This window comes from Bos grunniens, chromosome 7 (assembly GCF_055505025.1).
Source record: "Bos grunniens cultivar Pamir isolate PY7600 chromosome 7, Bosgru_T2T1.0, whole genome shotgun sequence".
Lineage (NCBI taxonomy): Eukaryota > Metazoa > Chordata > Mammalia > Artiodactyla > Bovidae > Bos > Bos grunniens.
The window spans coordinates 85,165,250-85,185,361 of NC_141171.1; the positions used below are offsets into that span (position 1 = coordinate 85,165,250).

General features: G+C 36.5%; 1 long non-coding RNA gene across 3 annotated transcripts in view; it reads right to left on the minus strand.

Moving 5' to 3' along the window:
* The window catches only part of LOC147369910 (uncharacterized), a 237,439-nt gene extending 228,969 nt beyond the window's left edge, over positions 1-8,470 (minus strand). For 2 of the 3 annotated variants that reach the window (XR_015168100.1, XR_015168099.1), the window contains exons 1-2: positions 8,259-8,462; positions 7,571-7,633 (exon numbers count right to left, since the gene is read on the minus strand). This is a non-coding gene — a long non-coding RNA (uncharacterized LOC147369910). Of the gene's footprint in view, positions 1-3,167; positions 3,450-7,570; positions 7,634-8,258 lie in introns of those variants that run through there. The other variant, XR_015168098.1, reaches the window with a different exon arrangement.
* Between the last annotated feature and the right edge of the window lie 11,642 nt (positions 8,471-20,112).

Consider the following 20,112-nt stretch of genomic DNA (forward strand, 5'->3'; position numbering starts at 1 on the left):
TACAAATCTCAATTTGTTAAAAAAATGCAAATCCTGATCTCCATAAAAGACCTTGTAATAAATCTTAATCCCATTCTGTAGGAGCTAAATACATTTAAAGAGAACATCTGAGTTGATGTTATTAAATATAGACTGCATTGAGACTGCTCTAAGCACTCAGGGCTTGTGACTATGAAGGTTCTTCAATTCCATGAAGATCTCAAGGCACAAAGGGACAAATGCACTAGATTATAAGAGTTAAACAGAAGAACTTAAATAGTCAGAACATTATTATTAAAAAACAAAAGTTAATATTGACTAGTGAAGAAAAAAACTAATACTCATTAAAAATTAAACATATTCAACACACTGTCAGAGTACCTAAATTTATACTTGTTCAAGTGAGGATAAACTTAATTGAGCAATTAATGATACATTTACTCAAAAACATCTATTTCTGCTTTATTTACTATGCCAAAGCCTTTGGCTGTGTGGATCACAATGAACTGTGGAAAATTCTGAAAGAGATGGGAGTACCAGACCAACTGACCTGCCTCTTGAGAAACCTATATGCAGGTCAGGAAAAAACAGTTAGAACTGGACATGGAACAATAGACTGGTTCCACATAGGACAAGGAGTACGTCAAGGCTGTATATTGTCACCCTGCTTATTTAACTTATATGCAGAGTACATCATGAGAAATGCTGGGCTGGAGGAAGCAGAGCTAGAATCAAGATTGCCAGGAGAAATATCAATAACCTCAGATATGCAGATGACACCACCGTTATGGCAGAAAGTAAAGAGGAACTCAAAAGCCTCTTGATGAAAGTGAAAGAGGAGAGTGAAAAAATTGGCTTAAAGCTCAACATTCAGAAAATTAAGATGATGGCATCTGGTCCCATCACTTCATGGGAAATAGATGGGGAAACAGTGGAAACAGTGTCAGACTATTTTTTTGGGCTCCAAAATCACTGCAGATGGTGACTGCAGCCATGAAATTAAAGGACGCTTACTCCTTGGAAATAAAGTTATGACCAACCTAGATAGCATATTCAAAAGCAGAGACATTACTTTGCCAACAAAGGTCCGTCTAGTCAAGGCTATGGTTTTTCCAGTGGTCATGTATATATGTGAGAGTTGGACTGTGAAGAAAGCTGAGCACCAAAGAATTGATGCTTTTGAACTGTGGTGCTGGAGAAGACTCTTGAGAGTCCCTTGAACTGCAAGGAGGTCCAACCAGTCCATCCTAAAGGAGATCAGTCCTGGGTGTTCATTGGAAGGACTGATGCTAAAGCTGAAACTCCAATACTTTGCCCACCTCACGCGAAGAGTTGACTCACTGGAAAAGACCCTGAGGCTGGGAGGGATTGGGGGCAGGAGGAGAAGGGGATGGCAGAGGATGAGATGGCTGGATGGCATCACCTACTCGATGGACACGAGTTTGCGTAAACTCCGGGAGTTGGTGATGGACAGGGAGGCTTGGTGGGCTGCGATTCATGGAGTCGCAAAGAGTCAGACACGACTGAGTGACTGAACTGAACAAGAAAGGAATCTATCCCTCAGCAAGAATAAAGTGGTCCTGTACAGAATCTATGTATAAAAGGAATCTCCTACTCAAAATAAAATCTATCCTCCTAGAAGATAACTGAGTAAATAAGTACTAGAAAAGCTGGAACTAAATTCTAAGACATTCTATGGAAGAGAGCTGAAAATGGGATATATTTGGGTAGGTTTTATCTTAGTTGACAGAGAGACTGAAGTTGCCTCAGATTTATAAAGTTTAGATATCTCAACTTTTAATGAATTTTCTGTTAACTGTGAAGTTTGTTTATAATAAATTCATTATAAATTGTTACTTTATGTCAATTAACACTTTTTCTAAGTCTGACTACCTCATTCCAATTTGACAAACTGTCTTCCACACTCATAAAATCTGTCCTGAGTCTTATTAAATTTCTGGGTGAAAGCAAGTAAATTATAAAACAAAATAATACAACAAACACAATTAGTTAGTAAAAGAAAAATCAAACGTATGATATATGCCCACCTTTGTGTGTGGAATACTTATAAAAATGTGTCAACTTGCTCAGGATGAACTACATTTCCCCAAATTCACTGTTGTATGTTTCTGGTAAGGGGAGGTCACAAGAATGATTAGAAGATTTGGAAGTAGCAGACATTCCTTACCAAAGGTGCACACTGATGCTGCTCAGCAGATTCACCTCACTGGTGTGAACCAGCAGCTGAGTTTGCAATTGCTCTCCTTCCCTCAAGCTTGTGGGTTCCAGCCTGCCCTTGATCTTTCCCACCTTGTATCTATCTTCCTTTCCTTACTGCCTGACCTGTGGATTCTGAGCTCTGGCATCAGATGTGGAGACAACAGTCTCCACCAGGATTATTTAATTAATTCCTACAATTATATAAGATCAAGTCAGTGTAACAAATGTATTTAATATATTTGCATGCTTTTTAGGTCCTACTGGTTCTGATTCTCTGATTGTGTTCTCATAACGGTCTTATGAAATAACTCCTATGTCCCCACTTTGGAGATGAGGAAATGGAATTGGTGGTTAAAAACCTGCCCAAGGTCACATGGCAAACAAGTAATACAGTCAATGTCAGAACCAGCCAGCTAAGCCTCATCCTTTCAAAAAAAAAAAAAAGAATGATGTTTAGCACAGTAACCCATATAAGTATATAAAGTTGCTAATACATAGCAAGTACCCTCAAGATGTCATTTTTCTTATCTAGGTACTTTAATACATCAAATGCATCAGTTGACAATGAAAGAATCCTTATGAACTGTATAGAGCATACATCTGCTGAATTTGCACTGACTGAACTGGAACACAGTTAATGTTTTGCTTTTCTTATCATTGTACAGTTCTCTCAAGGTGAATCAGAAATGAATGATTAATCACCTACTTACATTTGGCTTTATTTATCAAATCTCACACAATCAATAATTGATTGCTCTCTAGAAGAAGCAACTCATAGGCACTGAAAATGGCATATTCCTTCATTCCGGAAAAGAAGAAGACACATGATTTTTTTTTTTTTTTTTTTTTTGAGATAATGGGGTGGGAGTAGAGAAGGGCAGCTGACACTGACTGCCTGATTTTAAACAGCTGGAGAGCAGTAACATTCTGAGAGTTCTTGTTATTTTCTCCAAAGACAAAAATTTTCATTTCTGGTTAACATATAGAGTAATTTTTAATGGAACAAAATTACATTCATTAATTAGCAGTGACAATACTAATTTTGTTTTGTTTGCATTGCATTTTTTTTTTCAATTTAGAATTTAACTTCAGCTATACTTGCCTAGAAACACTGGACATGAAGAATATGGAATTTTTAATATAGTCAATTGACTTCAGTTGTTTTCATGTTTCACACTGATTTTTTTCTTTGTCCAATTTTGAGCATTTTTCATTTCTTTTTGTTTCTTATTTCACTGTTAGAGAAACTCCTAAAATAAAGGAGAAATGGGTATTTTTTCTGATGAGGGCAAGTGAGCAGTGTCACATTTAGCTTGAGTACAAAAGGCAAGCTTAGAGATTACACAGAATGCAAGGAATATAATCTAAATTTCTATAACAACAGCCAATAGCAAAAGGTTTCAAATACTGGAGCAGTTAAGTTGATTAAGTTAAATCCCGTTCCATGATCTCGGTCGAGAGAACCTCTGTCAGAGGCAAGGTATGGCTGGTCATGCAATATTCTCCCAGATATCTCCCCATGTGCTAATGACAAGAGAGTCCCAGGGCAGAGGGTTTAGGAGAAGAAAGAGAAAGGGTGGGAGTGGGCGACAGTAAAAAGGGCAGATTTTTGGAGCCTTAGTCTTTATGCAGGCCCCTTTTCATTTCTGTGTCAGGAAGGCTAGCCACAGTGAGACCTAACCCCAACTCTGAAGTTAACTATATCCAAGACCAGGACAGTGAACCCTTTGTGATACTGCTCCCCAGGGCCTGGCACATGATATAGATAATTATTTATTTAATGAATAAATGTGTTAATTTATCAAAGAGAAAAATTTATTTTAGTTTATTTTGTTACTTCTTTTTTTATAAAGGGTTGATCTACATTTAACTTTGCATCTGGCTTCATTTTTTTCAATTTAAAGGGCTGACTTTGTATTTTCATTATTACCCTAAAAAGAGATATCATAAAATTTGTTTTCAACTGATCATGACCATTATGTTTAACACTAAACAGTGGCAAAACTCCAAATAGCTATACGGAAATGGTGCATAAAGGTGGAACACATGTGGACTATTTTAGTACTGGTGACAGTGCACTCGAAAACTTCAGTGCATTAGTAAATATGGAGGATTTCACATTAAACTAATAGTGTAACAGTAATGTCGGTGCAAAGAAGACAACAGTGATTTCTTTCCAATGATTTTGGAAGCTGATAGTGGTCTTAAATATACACTATTTTCCATTTATGCCTGTGAGCTTTGAATATTTAGATTGTAATTTTTTTTCAAGTTAACTTTTGTCCCCAGATTTTTGTCTGCAAGTCTGTGACAATGATACAGTAACGATGATATATCTCAGAATAGCACTGCCTAAACACCACCTGTAAAAACAGCAGGAAGGCAATATAGCAAGGAACAGAACAGCAGGTGAGATAGTGTTTGTATAAGTGCCAGCTACGTATTTGTTAAAGCTAATGAAGTGTAAAAGGAAATGCGACTTATCCTCCTCTTGTCCAGAATTTGGAGGCACGTTGAGGAGTAAATCCCAAAAGAAAAGGATGGAAAATTGCCTAGATTGAGTAAAATCATGGCCAACAGGAAAGAATGACATTTATTTCTTGACTCTACAATAACCAGATGTCAAGATAGTAAAAGAGAATGTGTTGGTCCTCGGAAATGTCAGTTGCCATATGTGACAAGGGGGCAGTTTATTCTTTTAATTTTTATTTTACTGCCCACCAATTCTGGAGGGAGATCAACATGAACGTGTGAAGCTTCTCTCTGAAGCTGGTTGGTGAGGTATGCATCTTGATGAGTCATATTTTCAGGAATTAAAGTGCCAAAGTAAAATGAGGTATCTAATTCAATTCTTATCAGCAAATCAGGAGGTCAAATCACATATATATTTATCTTCCATTGGTAATACTGAAAATTATCCCTTACACCAATGAGATGCACCTCTTCTTACTCCTCATTACACCAAATTCTATTAACATGCATTAAAGTAATATAGATTTAATACTGAAGCAAAACAGTGTGAACTCTGAATGCAAGTTTATAATTCCCTAAACAACACTGAGTCATTATTGGGAATTTAATAAAAGTTATATTCAAGGCAAAATGGTTTGAAAATTCAGGCCTCTCAAAAGACATTCTTAAAAATTTTCCTTTTCTAGATCATGATTCTTAAATTTCAACTTGTACTTAAATTACATATACAAAATCACCTATAATTTATATTCTTTGAAAATGCTTGACATTGGTCAACATGCAGACATTATAGCCTAACTCCATCTAACATACAGTCTAGACTATGTGAATCTGGACACAAAAATATAATAATTTTATAAAGCCTCTAAAGCTTTATAATGATTCCTCATTTTTGCAATCCTAGAAATTAAATAACTGGATTATGCAATTGTAAGAGATAGCTAGGAAACTCCAAAATTCATACAGCAGACCATTTAAAAGTGTAGCTGGAATTCTGTGGCACGAGCTGAAGGAGCTCACAGGCAGAAATTTTCTCTTTCAGGGAAGCCTCAGTTCTGCTGTTAAGGCCTTTCAAAGGATAGAACCAACTCTCCTCCCCAGATTACCTAATGTAATCTTGCTTATTAAGTCAAATGATTAAAGATATTAATTACATCTCCAAAATACCTTCAAAACATAATTTAGGTAACTGTTTGAAGACTATAGCCTAGGCAAAGTGACACATAGACACTGCAACTGTTATATCCTTCATTGACAGATTATGCTTTTTCTAAGGAGCAACTAAATTATTTGGGTAACTTTTTCAGATAGGATGAAAACACAGTTTTGTTTTTCCCCACATTTTCCATAATAATCATACCCTTTGGAGGATCACGTTAAGTGTGCATACATTTTTAAGTTTTAATTTGTATTACGGAAAACTCCAAATGTACAATAATGCAGAGAATAATACAATGAAGGCCAATGTACCCATCATCCTAGAGGATAAACCTGGTGAGTTAAAATTTGGCCAGAATAATCTGCACTATTGTTTTCTTTCTCCTTTAATTTTTCCTCCAGTAAATATTGAATTTTATGAAACCATCATTTATTGAGTGTATGTAACTTTGCTACTGAATAATAATACATTAAGGAAATTCTAGAGAAGGATAAAAGCAAGTAATATAAATCATAGATAACAGGATAAAGATAGATGCTCAAATTTTTTAAATAATATAATGCAAAAGGATATGAGAAGAATCACTTTAACAGTATAACAAAAGCAAGGTTAGCATTTAATATCAGATTGGAAAGAAAGGTGAGAGAGAAGACAAGCAGTTTACTTATTTATCCTTTAAAAGTTTCAGGCTCCATCACAGTTGATAAAATGTTGGAATGCCACATTGCTCCTAGTTAGTGCCGTACTGCTTTAATGAAAAACTTATGCTCAATTGCCATTTTCTCTCAGAAGGTTTAAATGAGCCGATGGATTCTGAAAAATGTACTGGCAGCTAAAGTCTAAGAGTTATGGTGTTAATAGCAGTGGAGATCTCTCTATTTTGTACCAGAAATAGGTGTGTTAGAGTCCATGGGGAGGGGAGGCAAGGCTCCTTAAAATTATTTAGTAACAGAAGTGAACGCCACATGATTATTACCCTTGTCTTAGGGAAATATGCATGATAATGTATTCATTATTGATTCTTTCTCTGTAGGACTCCTGCTTTGGCTCATTGCTCATTTTAAATGGCTCAGTAAGTCACAAGAGTTGTCAGTATTCCCTCAGTTAGCTTTACATCATTTGTTTACAGCATCTGCTCAACAATAGCCTGCTTTATGGATGAACTCCTATAGATTGTGAAGATTTAATGCATAATGCAGGTGTATATTAAATCTGTTACACATATGTCATGAACACAATGGGATTGTTTGGAGACAACTGCGAATAACTGTGCATTGTTTTATTCTGTATTCCAAACGCTTAATGTGATGCCTGTAACATGATATGGACTCTGTGAATGCTTCTTGAATAGATAGGTGTGTAAATGAAAGAATGGAACTCAACTTTTTTAATCAGCTGATTTTCATATAAAACTCTGCACAGTAGCATTCACTGTTGTCTTCTGTCTGAAATTCTAATTAATCCTTTGTCTATTTAAACTCTCCTCTTCAAGGACTACCTTCATCCTCATAGTCTCCATAAGCTTACTTGATCACTTAATCAAATGTTGTTTTATCCCCTGACTAACCAGTAGATGATTTACAAATACTTGGAGAAAAAGATAAATGATACATTAAACAATCACGTATAAACAGAAAAATAAGATCAATATAATAACAAATAAGTACTGTGAATTCTTAAAAAAATAATAAAGTTTGAATTCAGGTTCTGAGTATTTAAAATAAATAAACCCTTACTCACCAGAAGTCCTGCCCTAAGCACCTTGTAAACAGGATACAAGCAGAGTCTCATCATAATGCAAATCTATTTGAGACAAAATATTTTAGTGTGAAAAGACCCCACTTAATTTTTTGTTTTAGAAGGACTCATTTCAATTAATTATTTTTCTATATAACAAACATACACATGAAAGGGAATAAATATTCAGCAGAAGGAAATTAGTGTTTTATCACTCCATTTCATCTAGTGCAGTTTGATGTACTGATAACCTTTTCCATTAGAAAGCTAACAGTGGAATAACAGCAATTTTTTAAGAACAAAACTAAAGTTGTAAGAAAGTCATCAATATAAATATTCAAATTTCTCCTTTTAAAGATATGGGAGCATTATTAGTTCTTTCAGTAGTCCACCAACATTCATTCGAGTTGGAAACTACTGCACGATTAAGCACACACCCCCCCAAGGACTGTCAACTTCTTTGAGAAGGCTAAAATATATTGTCTGAATTAATCCAAGTCATTCTCGGTGGAAGGGTAAACAATGTAACATTATGCATTTATCCATTCAATTTACAAATATATACTGACGTTCTGAGGTGGGGAGAGTCGGGTGGCGGGGGTGGTTCTGAGGGAGGAGTAGCTCTGGGAGTAGTTTTTATTTCTTGTTCACCCCTTTCTGCCTTTGGCCCAAGACCTTTTCCTAATCTTACCTGGCCAGGCCCTCTGGTAAGAACAGCTGTTCTGTGACTCTGAGTCGGGGAAGGGTAGTGAGGACTCTACAGGCACTGGGGTTTTCATGACAGGTGACGTGACCCAGACGCCTCATGGACGACTCTGGAATGAGGGAATCCGGCCTCCTTGGTGCCCGGTGTTTCTTACCCAGGATTCCCCTGCCAGCCGCGTGGAACTCCTGAGATCCCGCGAGATCGAGTTTCCTCAGGGAAAGCGTGGGCAGCCCTGGGGGAAAGCGTGGGTTGCCGCGGAAGCGGCTCAGTTGGGGTTTCACTGTTTTTGGAGCGGTCACTGACCCTTAGCTTGTCCTCTTAACTCCCCTGTGTCAGGGCATACTTTTACTCTCCGCCCCCACTTCCTGCTACCCTAAAACACACCTGAAGATGCTTAAGCCTAACTTCTTGGCTCCAATAGCGCCGATTGCCTTCGTTGGAATTCCCACACTACACCTGGTCCATATTGAGGCAATGCAGAAGCCTTCCCCATAGTGTTAGAGAGAGAGAGAGAGAGAGAGAACGGACAGTGGTATAGTGCTTTGACTCGCCAGGCCCCCAGACATGACAAGAAATTAGAACTTTGTCTTGTGGTGATAATGGGCCTTCATATGGGGCAGGGCAGGCAGCTCTGGTCCTGGGTATAAGGCATCATCCTTCATCATTTGAAGGCAAAGGGTGCTCTGCACAGACACAGAAGTTTCCAGTGTTAGTGCCTAGACTTATGTCATTGACCCATTACTGAAGGTGCATTTGAAACTTACAAGTTCCAGCAAATGGTAGATCTTTTCTTCCAGGCAGCAGGTACCCTTAATGTTCCCACTGGTAAATAAGATAAAATATTCATAATTATAAGTTATATAGTAAAATCTTAGCTAGAGGGATTTCCATGGTTTCAGTAAACAAAGTTGCAAGTTTAAAAATATTCATTTAATGGGATGACTTAAAAGAGGAATCATGAGTGGGATTTTCATGAGATCACAGCTGAGGTGCTAGATTTCCAAAGATATGACAAATTATCATATAAGTTTGAGTTGGATTGTTCACTGAGAAATCACAAATGCATCTGCTTTACAAAAGCAATGAGATCATAAAAATGCAAACCTAAACTTGTTCCATTTCTAACTCCTCCCTCAAGATTCATCACCATGGTTTCTGTTTTACATTCCACTCATGATTCTGACTCATTTTCCTTCTAGCCACTGGTTCTAGCTTTCAGGCAGTTCTTTAATTCATATTCTCAACTAAATGGATCTGCTTATAGGGATGTGAGAGTGAGGTGAAAATATGGCTTTTCCTGTATTATAGACCCTGTAGTCTTTGGGAGGAAGAAAAGCAAGATGAGAGAATGAGTCTCCATGACTAACACACTTTGCTCCTGCTAATTTTCACAGTGTCCATCCTTCATAGCATAACACCTATTGTTATGATTACAACACCTCTGACATTTTGCCTTGCTTTCCCAAACTTGGTGTTGACAGACTACAGGAAGTGAAATACTAGATATTCTTTCTAAGGCAGGTAATGAAAGAAGAGGCAGTGTAAAAAAAAAAAAAATCACAACCTACCGAAGATGAGGAAAACTTTAAAATTTGCTTTCAGAAAAGACTGTTCGGATAGTTGGTACCTATGGGGGTCTCAAAGAGTCGGACACTACTGAGCGACTGAACTGAACTGAACTGAATTACTGTAAATGTTATACTCTTTAAAAGAGTAGATGGACTGAGGAAGTTGCAAGTAGACTGCTATAATCTATATCCATCCTTCAGTTATAGAAGTTTTTTTTGAAGGAAATTCTGGATCTGTATATAGGAGCAGTACAGTTGAGCCATTGTAAAAGCATCTCTGGTCTTACACCAGTTGGTGATCTGGTTGGGACTCACTGTCTGAATCTGCAGAGTAGCTCTCTTAGGCCCACTTACAGGGCCCAGGGAGTCAAAGATTCGGGATTACATCATGCTATACAAATAGTCTTCCCAAATAAAAGTTTCCATTGGGCTTGGTGTAAGATTGGGCTTTATGACTTCCTAAAACATCATGGCCCCACCACAGTGCACCATTTAAATAAGGAAGCCCAATTTTCCTTATATACAGAGAAACAACTGACAATTGAGTTATGATAAATGTGCCCACCTTCCCTTCAGGTCAATTTATAAGGACTTCTGAAACACAGAAGGTGACCCAACAAAGAGATAATACTGAAAAAAGTATATATGCTGAATGATCCGGTATTCTTGCCTAGGAAATCCCATGGACAGAGGAACCTGTCCAGCTATATAGTCCACGGGGTCACAGAAAGTCAGAAAGGACTGAGGGACTAACACTTTCACTTTAATTTTATGTAAATCAGGTAGGGTAAAGGGAGGTTGGGGTGATACATGGTTAGTGAAGTCCCTAACACCAGTAATAAACCTTTTAGAACAATCCATATACAAAAGGTTGCATTCCCTTTAATGATTAAATGATCCAGACTTTGGAGATAAAACAAGTTTGAGAGACAAAAAGTCTAGATACTGATTAATAGGAAGCTGTCTGAAATGGATAACATATCATTTGGAAGTGAGTTTTATCTTTATCTATTAGACCTAATTGCAGAATGTCTTGCAAGAAATAGAGATATTAGTTACAGTGAATTTACAACCTATCTCTTAATCAAGGGAAGTTGAATAAAAGGATTAGATAAAATAGGTTGACTTTTTTCTGTTAGATTGAAGATAGAGTTAGTTGAATGAAAGGAGAACAAATAGGTGAAAGCACAAGCAACAAAAATAAGTGTCATACCTATTAGTGTAACTAATTGAACATTGAAAAAGTGTTAGGCTACATTAAATCCACCACCTTTTATGTGTATCAGTAAAGCACTATAAAAAGTAGCTCTTGGGGAATAAATAATTATTAATAGAAAATTTAATGGCACACAGTATTTAAAATATCTCAATTTGGAAAGAGTCATTTTATAGTAATCAGCAAGGGTCAAAAATGTTTATTCCAAATTATTAACATTCTGTGTAAGTTCTGAGAATAATGATAAACAGAGTTAAGTCACATATTAACAGGGACAGAGATGACTTTTGTAGAAAAGAATTTAGGTTGACACAAAAATTCAAAAGATATAAAATTTTACTATTCAATTTCATGGAATAGAAAGAATTATCATTATGAATTTCTTTCAATAATTTGATTATTGCTTTTAAGAGTATGCAAGGTAAAGACACATTACTGTTGCTGTTTTATTAAAAATAATGGTGTATAATGCTTGAAATAATTAAGATTGCCTCTGGACTCTAAGTCCTGGGATCAGCCCAATTTATCAGTTTTCACTTAAGCTGAAAAACACCCAAACAATATTTCACAGTGCTGACTGTGAGATGTATGTTCTTTCTTTTAACACTTTGAAAAATAAATTATATAATAGTTATATTTGGAATGAAAATTATAAAAAACAAGCATAAAGATTATATGATTATATAAATTATGTCAGCATCTTTTGAATTCTCACAAAAGTGGTCTTGTACAATGACTTTTATTATTTATTTTTCATAGTGTGATACAGAGTTTTATTTGCTAAATGTTTTTCTAAGCTTGCCTCTAGGGACACCATGTATATTACAATTAATTCTAATTTAAATGTCATATAAAATCACTGGGTTTCATTATTAATATATTTACAATGACAAAACTGTTGTATAGAAGACTGAGCGACTTCACTTTCACTTTTCACTTTCATGCATTGGAGAAGGAAATGGCAACCCACTCCAGTGTTCTTGCCTCGAAGAATCCCAGGGACGGGGGAGCCTGGTGGGCTGCCGTCTAGGGGGTCGCACAGAGTTGGACATGACTGAAGCGACTTAGCAGCAGCAGCAGCAGCAAGCTAGGAACAGATGTTTATCTTTTTCTTTATTATAGTTGTGTTGCGGGAGTTTTTTTTAAAAGTGAGATTTGCAATACCTACAAGCATGAAAGTGATTTTACTCTCTTCCTGTGTTCACAAAGAAAATAAGAAAATCTTTTATATCAATAGCAAGAAAACAAGGATAATAAAGAAAAATAATTAGAAAGCTGAATCAACAGGAAAATAAAAACAGAAACAAAGAAAATCAACATGATTATAATAAAATTTTCTTGGAAAAAATGCTTATTTAATGAAATCTTCATAGGATTTTAGGATGGATGAGACCTATTTGTTCTCCCAGCCTAGTACCAACTAGGCCCAACCATGTTTACCTTCCGAAATCAGACAAGATTGGGGACATTCAGGGTAATATGGTATAGATGAGACCTATTTAGTAAGTTATACTAAGTCTTTTTGTTTTTCAAATCTATAAGACCAAATCATAATAACTTTCCTAATTTTAAGACCATTTTTATAACTATTTGACTTCAAGTGAAATAATATATTTGAAATATATGATTGTTTCTTTCTTGGTCCCTAGAAATTACTACAATTATTGCCTTGACTAATTTATTTAACCCAAGGCAATAAAACTTTCTAACCCTAATTTTCAAAATAAGGATCATGTTATTTATCTTGTGGTATTATGATTAAAATTGAATAAGAAATTAGGAATGGCATCATCAAAATGACAGAATAAGCAATCCCAAATATCCATTTCCCCAAAGAAACATTGAAAACAAAAGCATAAACTGTCAGGACCAGTTCTTTCATATTCTAAAAAATAGTCAAAGATATAGCAAACAAACAAATTCTAAACAAACAAACAAAAAAGGAAAATAAAAATATTTAAAAAGGAAACAAACTTTAGGCACTTGTATTTGTCTTTGTCCCACCACTCCCTAGACTCAGTGGTGGTCTTGAAGATAGTAGCTGGTCCTTCCAAAGGAAGCAGAGCAGATCTCATTCACAAATTATGTTACTTTGTTCTAAGTTGTTTGAGGACTAAATGAAGAACAGATGCCAGGTGCTCATTTTTGTTTTACCTAACTCAAAATTTGTCAGGGACAGAAAAGTGATAGGCATTGTTAGAAAACACTGTAACACTGTAAGGTTAATGAAAAACCGCTAGGTAACGGAGAAAAGATTACAGTTGGGACCTAAAATACACTCCCTTAATATGCTAGGTAAACCTGGGAAGATAATTTATTTGGGAAATTAGGATGTTCAAAAGTACCCATCAGTTCAGTTCAGTCGCTCAGTCATGTCCAACTCTTTGTGACCCCATGAATCGCAGCACGCCAGGCCTCCCTGTCCATCACCAACTCCCGGAGTTCACCCAGACTCATGTCCATTGAGTCGGTAAGCCATCCAGCCATCTCATCCTCTGTTGTCCCTTTCTCCTCCTGCCCCCAATCCTTCCCAGCCTCAGGGTTTTTTCCAATGAGTCAGCTCTTCGCGTGAAGTGGCCAAAGTATTGCAATTTCAGCTGTAGCATCAGTTCTTCCAAAGAACACCCAGGACTGATCTTTAGAATGGATTGGTTGGATCTCCTTGTAGTCCAAGGGACTCTCAAGAGTCTTCTCCAACACCATAGTTCAAAAACATCAATTCTTCGGCGCTCAGCTTTCTTCACAGTCCAATTCTCACATCCATGCATGACCCCTGGAAAAACCATAGCCTTGACTAGATAGACCTTTGTTGGCAAAGTAATGTCTCTGCTTTTGAATATGCTATCTAGGTTGGTCATGTATACCAGGAAATTCACAAAACCACATGAGTGCCCAGAACAGGATACATTAGCTCAGAAGAGACCTGAAAACACTCAAAACTTATACCTCTGCCTGATTTCGAGACTCAGTGCTAGTAAGAAGTGTACAATAATTGAAAAGAAAGATTCACAGAGGGACTCAACAGTAGAATTGAGAAGTCAAATAAAAAATTGAACTCAAAGATAGCACAGTTGAAAGTAACTAGTTTGAGTTTCAGAAGGAAAAAAAAATGAAGAAAAGTGAATAGAGTCTGATGAGAAATTAATACATTCCCAGATAAATAAAGTAGAGTTTTCTACCAGTGGTCCTATAAGATGCTTGAGGATATTCTTCAGGTTGAAATGAAAGGACACTAGACAGAATGCAAAGCAGTACAAAGGAATTAAGGAGTTTGTAAGTGTAACTACATAGATAAACAGAAAAGTCATATTATGTGTTTTTAGTTTGCAACTCCATTTTTTATCTCTGACATGAATTTAAAAGCTTTAGAAGGGAATGCAAACAGAACATTAATATAAAGCAAATAAAACTGAACAGAAAACAATGCTATAATATGGAAATTAAGAGATGGAAATAAGACAAACTGAACACAAGTAGCAAAATGAATGAAGTCAATTCTTTCTTATGAGTCTTTTTTAAAATTTTTTATTTATTCATTTTTTAAATTTTTTAACTTTATGAGAGTTTAAGTCATTTACTTTAAAAATGACTTAAAGTCTCTTATTCTAAAGACTCAGGTTATCAGAATGGATTTTAAAAATGATCAAATTATATACTGTCTACAAGAAACTCACATTAGGTTTAAGAACACAAATAAATGGAAATTTAAAGAATGGGAAAATATATTCAATGAAAAATAGTTATTGAAAGTGTTAAAGCTGGCTATAATTATATCGGACAAAATAAATCCTTTATAAGAGGAAGAGAAGGACATTAAGTTAGCATAAGAGAAAGAAAAGGACATTTAAGTGAGCAATTCATCTGTGTGTATATAGGTATGTACATATATATTCAATAAAAGGTAGAATATTTAGACAGAAGATTAATGAGAAAGCAGGAGAGATGAACACTATACACCAAGTAGACCTAACAGACATATAGACAACACTCTACCCAATGACAGAAGAATACATATTATTCCCAAGTACAATGCAACAGCCCATGTATTAGATGGACACCCCATGATAGACCATGTATTAAGTCACAAAACAGTTCTCATTAAATTTAAAAACATATTATATAAAGTATCTTCTCCAACCACATTAAACTGAAATTAAAAATTAATATCAGGAGAACTGGAAATTTCAGAAATATGAGTGAAATAACACACTCTTAAAAATACTCAGTGGGTGAAAGAAATCTATTGGAAAAGAGAAAACACTTAGAAAAAATTAAAAAACAAAACAAAAAGCCAAAAACATACATGATACACTGAAAGCAGTGCCCAGAAGGAAAGGTATAGTAGGAAATACTATATTTCAAAAGAAAAACATCTCAAATCAATAACATAAGTCTACACTTTAAGGAACTAGAGAAAGACAAATCTAAATTAGACCCAAAGCTAACCGAAGGAAATAAATGATAAATATGAGAATGGAGATTTAATTACAACAAAAAAACCCAGAAAATTAGTAGAATCAATAAAACCAAAAGTTGTTTTCTTGAAAAGATTAATAAAAGGACAAGTCTTTAGCTAGAAAGAAAAAGAAACAAAGAGTGAAGGCATAAATAACTAAAATCATAAAGGCAGCAAAACTGCTATTAAACTTATAGAAATTAAAAACAGATTTTAAGGACATACAATGAATAATGGTATGCCGTAAATTAGATATCATTGATGAAATAATTTCTTAGCAACACGTAAACTGCCAAAAATGATTCAAGATGACATTTTAAAAATCTGAACAGACTTTTAACAATTAAGAAGACTGCATCAATAATTTTAAAAACAAAACAAACAAACAAATAAAAACACTTTAACAAAAGTTAAGGACAAGGTTGTTTCCCTGGTGAATTCTACAAAATATTTAAGGAAGAATTAACTGAATTCCCCAAATTCAGGAATTCCTAGACTGTCTAGTGTTTAGGACTCTTTGCTTTCACTGCTAAGGACCTGGGTTCTATCCTTGGTCAGGGAACTAAAGTTCCACAAGCTGCACAGCATGGCCAAATCCCCAAACTCTTCCAAAACAGAGAAGTGGGAACATTTCCTAACTCATTCTGCAAAACCAGATACCAAAGCTAGATAAAGATTACCATCAAAAATGTTGTCGGTGAGCCTCATTAAATCAACTGAAGTCCCTAAGAACAAATCTGGATGTTTTCTGGAAGAGGAACTCTGCTTCAAGACTTTAGCATTAACTCCTGCTTGAGTTTTCAGCCTGCCAACTTGCTGAACACACACAGACACACACACACGCACACACACATATACACACATACATACACACACACTCACATATATATGATAGATATGCTGCCTATAGACAAATAGGTAAATAGAAATATGTATGATATCTAATGATATATGAGTTATGTTTTAGTGTTATATACACAAATATATATTGCCTTAGTCAGGTGTCTCCAGAGTGTAGAACTACTAGGATATGAATGTATATAGAAAAGGACTTACTATAAAGAATTAAGCAATTGGTTCATGTGGTCATAGAATCTGGCAAGTCCAAATCTGCAGTGTGGGCTTACAGCTTGGAGACCCAGGAAAGCCCATGGTGTACTTCAAATCCAAAGGCCAGCAGGAGGAGACCCAGGTTACATGATAGTAGAGGATATTGGCAGGCAGTCTGCTGGGGAATCTTGCTTGCACAAGGAGACCAGTCTTTTTTGTTCTATTTAGGTCTTCCAATTCCATGGTGGCTCAGACAGTAAAGAATGTGCCTGCAAATGCAGGAGACCCAGGTTTGATCCCTGGTAGGGAAAATCCCCTGGAGAAGGGAATGGCAACCCACTCCAGTATTGTTGCCTGGAGAATTCCCTGGACAGAGGAGTCAGTGTGACCTAGGGGTCACAAAAGGTCAGACACGACTGAACAACTAACACTGTCACTTTTTTCAGGCCCTCAACTGATTCAGTTCAGCTCAGTTCAGTTCAGTCGCTCAGTCATGTCCGACTCTTTGCGACCCCATGAATCGCAGCACTCCAGGCCTCCCTGTCCATCACGAACTCCCGGAGTTCACCCAGACCCATGTCCATCGAGTCAGTGATGCCATCCAGCCATCTCATCCTCTGTCGTCCCCTCTCCTCCTGCCCCCAATGCCCCCCAGCATCAGAGTCTTTTCCAATGAATCAACTCTTCGCATGAGGTGGCCAAAGTACTGGAGTTTTCAGCTTCAGCATCATTCCCTCCAAAGAAATCCCAGGGCTGATCTCCTTCAGAATGGACTGGTTGGATCTCCTTGCAGTCCAAGGGACTCTCAAGAGTCTTCTCCAACACCACAGTTCAAAAGCATCAATTCTTCGGTGCTCAGCCTTCTTCACAGTCCAACTCTCACATCCATACATGACCACAGGAAAAACCATAGCCTTAACAAGACGGACTTTTGTTGGCAAAGTAAAGTCTCTGCTTTTGAATATGCTATCTATGTTGGTCATAACTTTCCTTCCAAGGAGTAAGCGTCTTTTAATTTCATGGCTGCAGTCACCATCTGCAGTGATTTTGGAGCCCCCCAAAATAAAGTCTGGCACTGTTTCCACTGTTTCCCCATCTATTTCCCATGAAGTGATGGGACCGGATGCCATGATCTTCGTTTTGTGAATGTTGAGCTTTAAGCCAAGTTTTTCACTCTCCACTTTCACTTTCATCAAGAGGCTTTTTAGTTCTTCTTTACTTTCTGCCATAAGGGTGGTGTCATCTGCATATCCGAGGTTATTGATATTTCTCCCGGCAATCTTGATTCCAGCTTGTGTTTCTTCCAGTCCAGCATTTCTCATGATGTACTCTGCATATAAGTTAAATAAGCAGGGTGATAATATACAGCTTTGACGTACTCCTTTTCCTATTTGGAACTAGTCTGTTGTTCCATGTCCAGTTCTAATTGTTGCTTCCTGACCTGCATACAGGTTTCTCAAGAGACAGGTCACAACTGATTAGATGAGGATTATTCCCATTATGGCACTTAAGTATATTCCCATTATACTTACTCAAATATACATACTCAAAGTTCACCAGTTGAAATGTTAATCTTATTCAATAACACCTTTCGAAATTAACACATAGAATTGACCATTACATACATACACATACACATACATACACACACACACTCATACACACACAGGCACACACACAGTTGGAAGTACAGATCAGATATTCACCTAATACAGATTTTGTTACTGAGATTGAGGTTCTGTTGTAACAAATATATAAAGATGTGAAGTGGCTTTGAAATTGGTTCATGAGTGTGTATGTATATACATATATATATATGTATATGGCTTCCCCTGTGGCTCAAATGGTAAAGAATCTGTAATGCAGAAGACCCAGTTTCTATCCCTGGGTCAGGAAGATCCCCTGGAGAAGAGAATGGCAACCTACTCCAGTATTCTTGCATGGAGAAGTCCATAAAACAGAGAAGCCTGGTGGGCTACAGTCCATGGGATTGCAAAGACTCAGACACAACTGAGTGACTATCACTTCAGTTCAAATATATATATATATATATATATATATATATATACACATATATAGTAAGAATTTTGAGGTGCATGATAGAAAAACAGTAATTTTCCTTGAAGAGACTCCTGGTAGAAATATGTATGTTAAAGCTGATTCCAGTGAAAACTTAGAAAGAAGTGAAAAAATTTATAGAGAAAATTTCTATCATCTTAGAAAATACATATATCATTATGAGTAGAATGTTGCTAGGAAAATGAGCATTAAAAGTGCTTGTGAGGTCTCAGACAGAAATGAAGAACATGTTATTGGACACTGGGGGAAAAGTGTTGCTTGTGATGAAGTGAGAAAGTTTGACTGAATTATGTTTTATGATTGTATGAAGGTAGAACTTGTGAGCTTTGAAGTTGGATATTTACTTGAGATTTCTAAGCAAAATGTGGAAGATGAAATCTGGTTTCTCCTTGCTTCTTTTAGGAAATATGTGAAATATGAAAAGAAAGAGATAAATTGAAGAACGAACAGTTATGCCAAAAGAAATCAGCACTTGATGAACTGGAAATTTCAACATATCCAGAAAACATGCTCTGAGACAGGGCCAAGGGTGTGTCTGAACAACCGTTTGCTAAAGAGATTGAAAGTGAAAGTGAAGGTGGGTCATAGAGGATCCTGCTGTGATGTATGTCAGAGAGTGTTTTGCCTATGTTCTCCTCTAGGAGTTTTATAGTTTCTGGTCTTACGTTTAGATCTTTAAACCCAGAATATTGGAAATAAAAGCAAAAATAAACAAATGGGACCTAATTAAAATTAAAAGCTTCTGCACATCAAAGGAAACTATTAGCAAGGTGAAAAGACAGCCTTCAGAATGGGAGAAAATAATAGCAAATGAAGCAACTGACAAACAACTAATCTCAAAAATATACAAGCAACTCCTACAGCTCAACTCCAGAAAAATAAATGACCCAATCAAAAAATGGGCCAAAGAACTAAATAGACATTTCTCCAAAGAAGACATACAGATGGCTAATAAACACATGAAAAGATGTTCAACATCACTCATTATCAGAGAAATGCAAATCAAAACCACTATGAGGTACCATTTCACACCAGTCAGAATGGCTGCGATCCAAAAGTCTACAAGTAATAAATGCTGGAGAGGGTGTGGAGAAAAGGGAACCCTCTTACACTGTTGGTGGGAATGCAAACTAGTACTGCCACTATGGAGAACAGTGTGGAGATTCCTTAAAAAACTGGAAATAGAACTGCCTTATGATCCAGCAATCCCACTGCTGGGCATACACACTGAGGAAACCAGAAGGGAAAGAGACACGTGTACCCCAATGTTCATCGCAGCACTGTTTATAATAGCCAGGACATGGAAGCAACCTAGATGTCCATCAGCAGATGAATGGATAAGAAAGCAGTGGTACATATACACAATGGAGTATTACTCAGCAATTAAAAAGAATACATTTGAATCAGTTCTAATGAGGTGGATGAAACTGGAGCCTATTATACAGAGTGAAGTAAGCCAGAAGGAAAAAC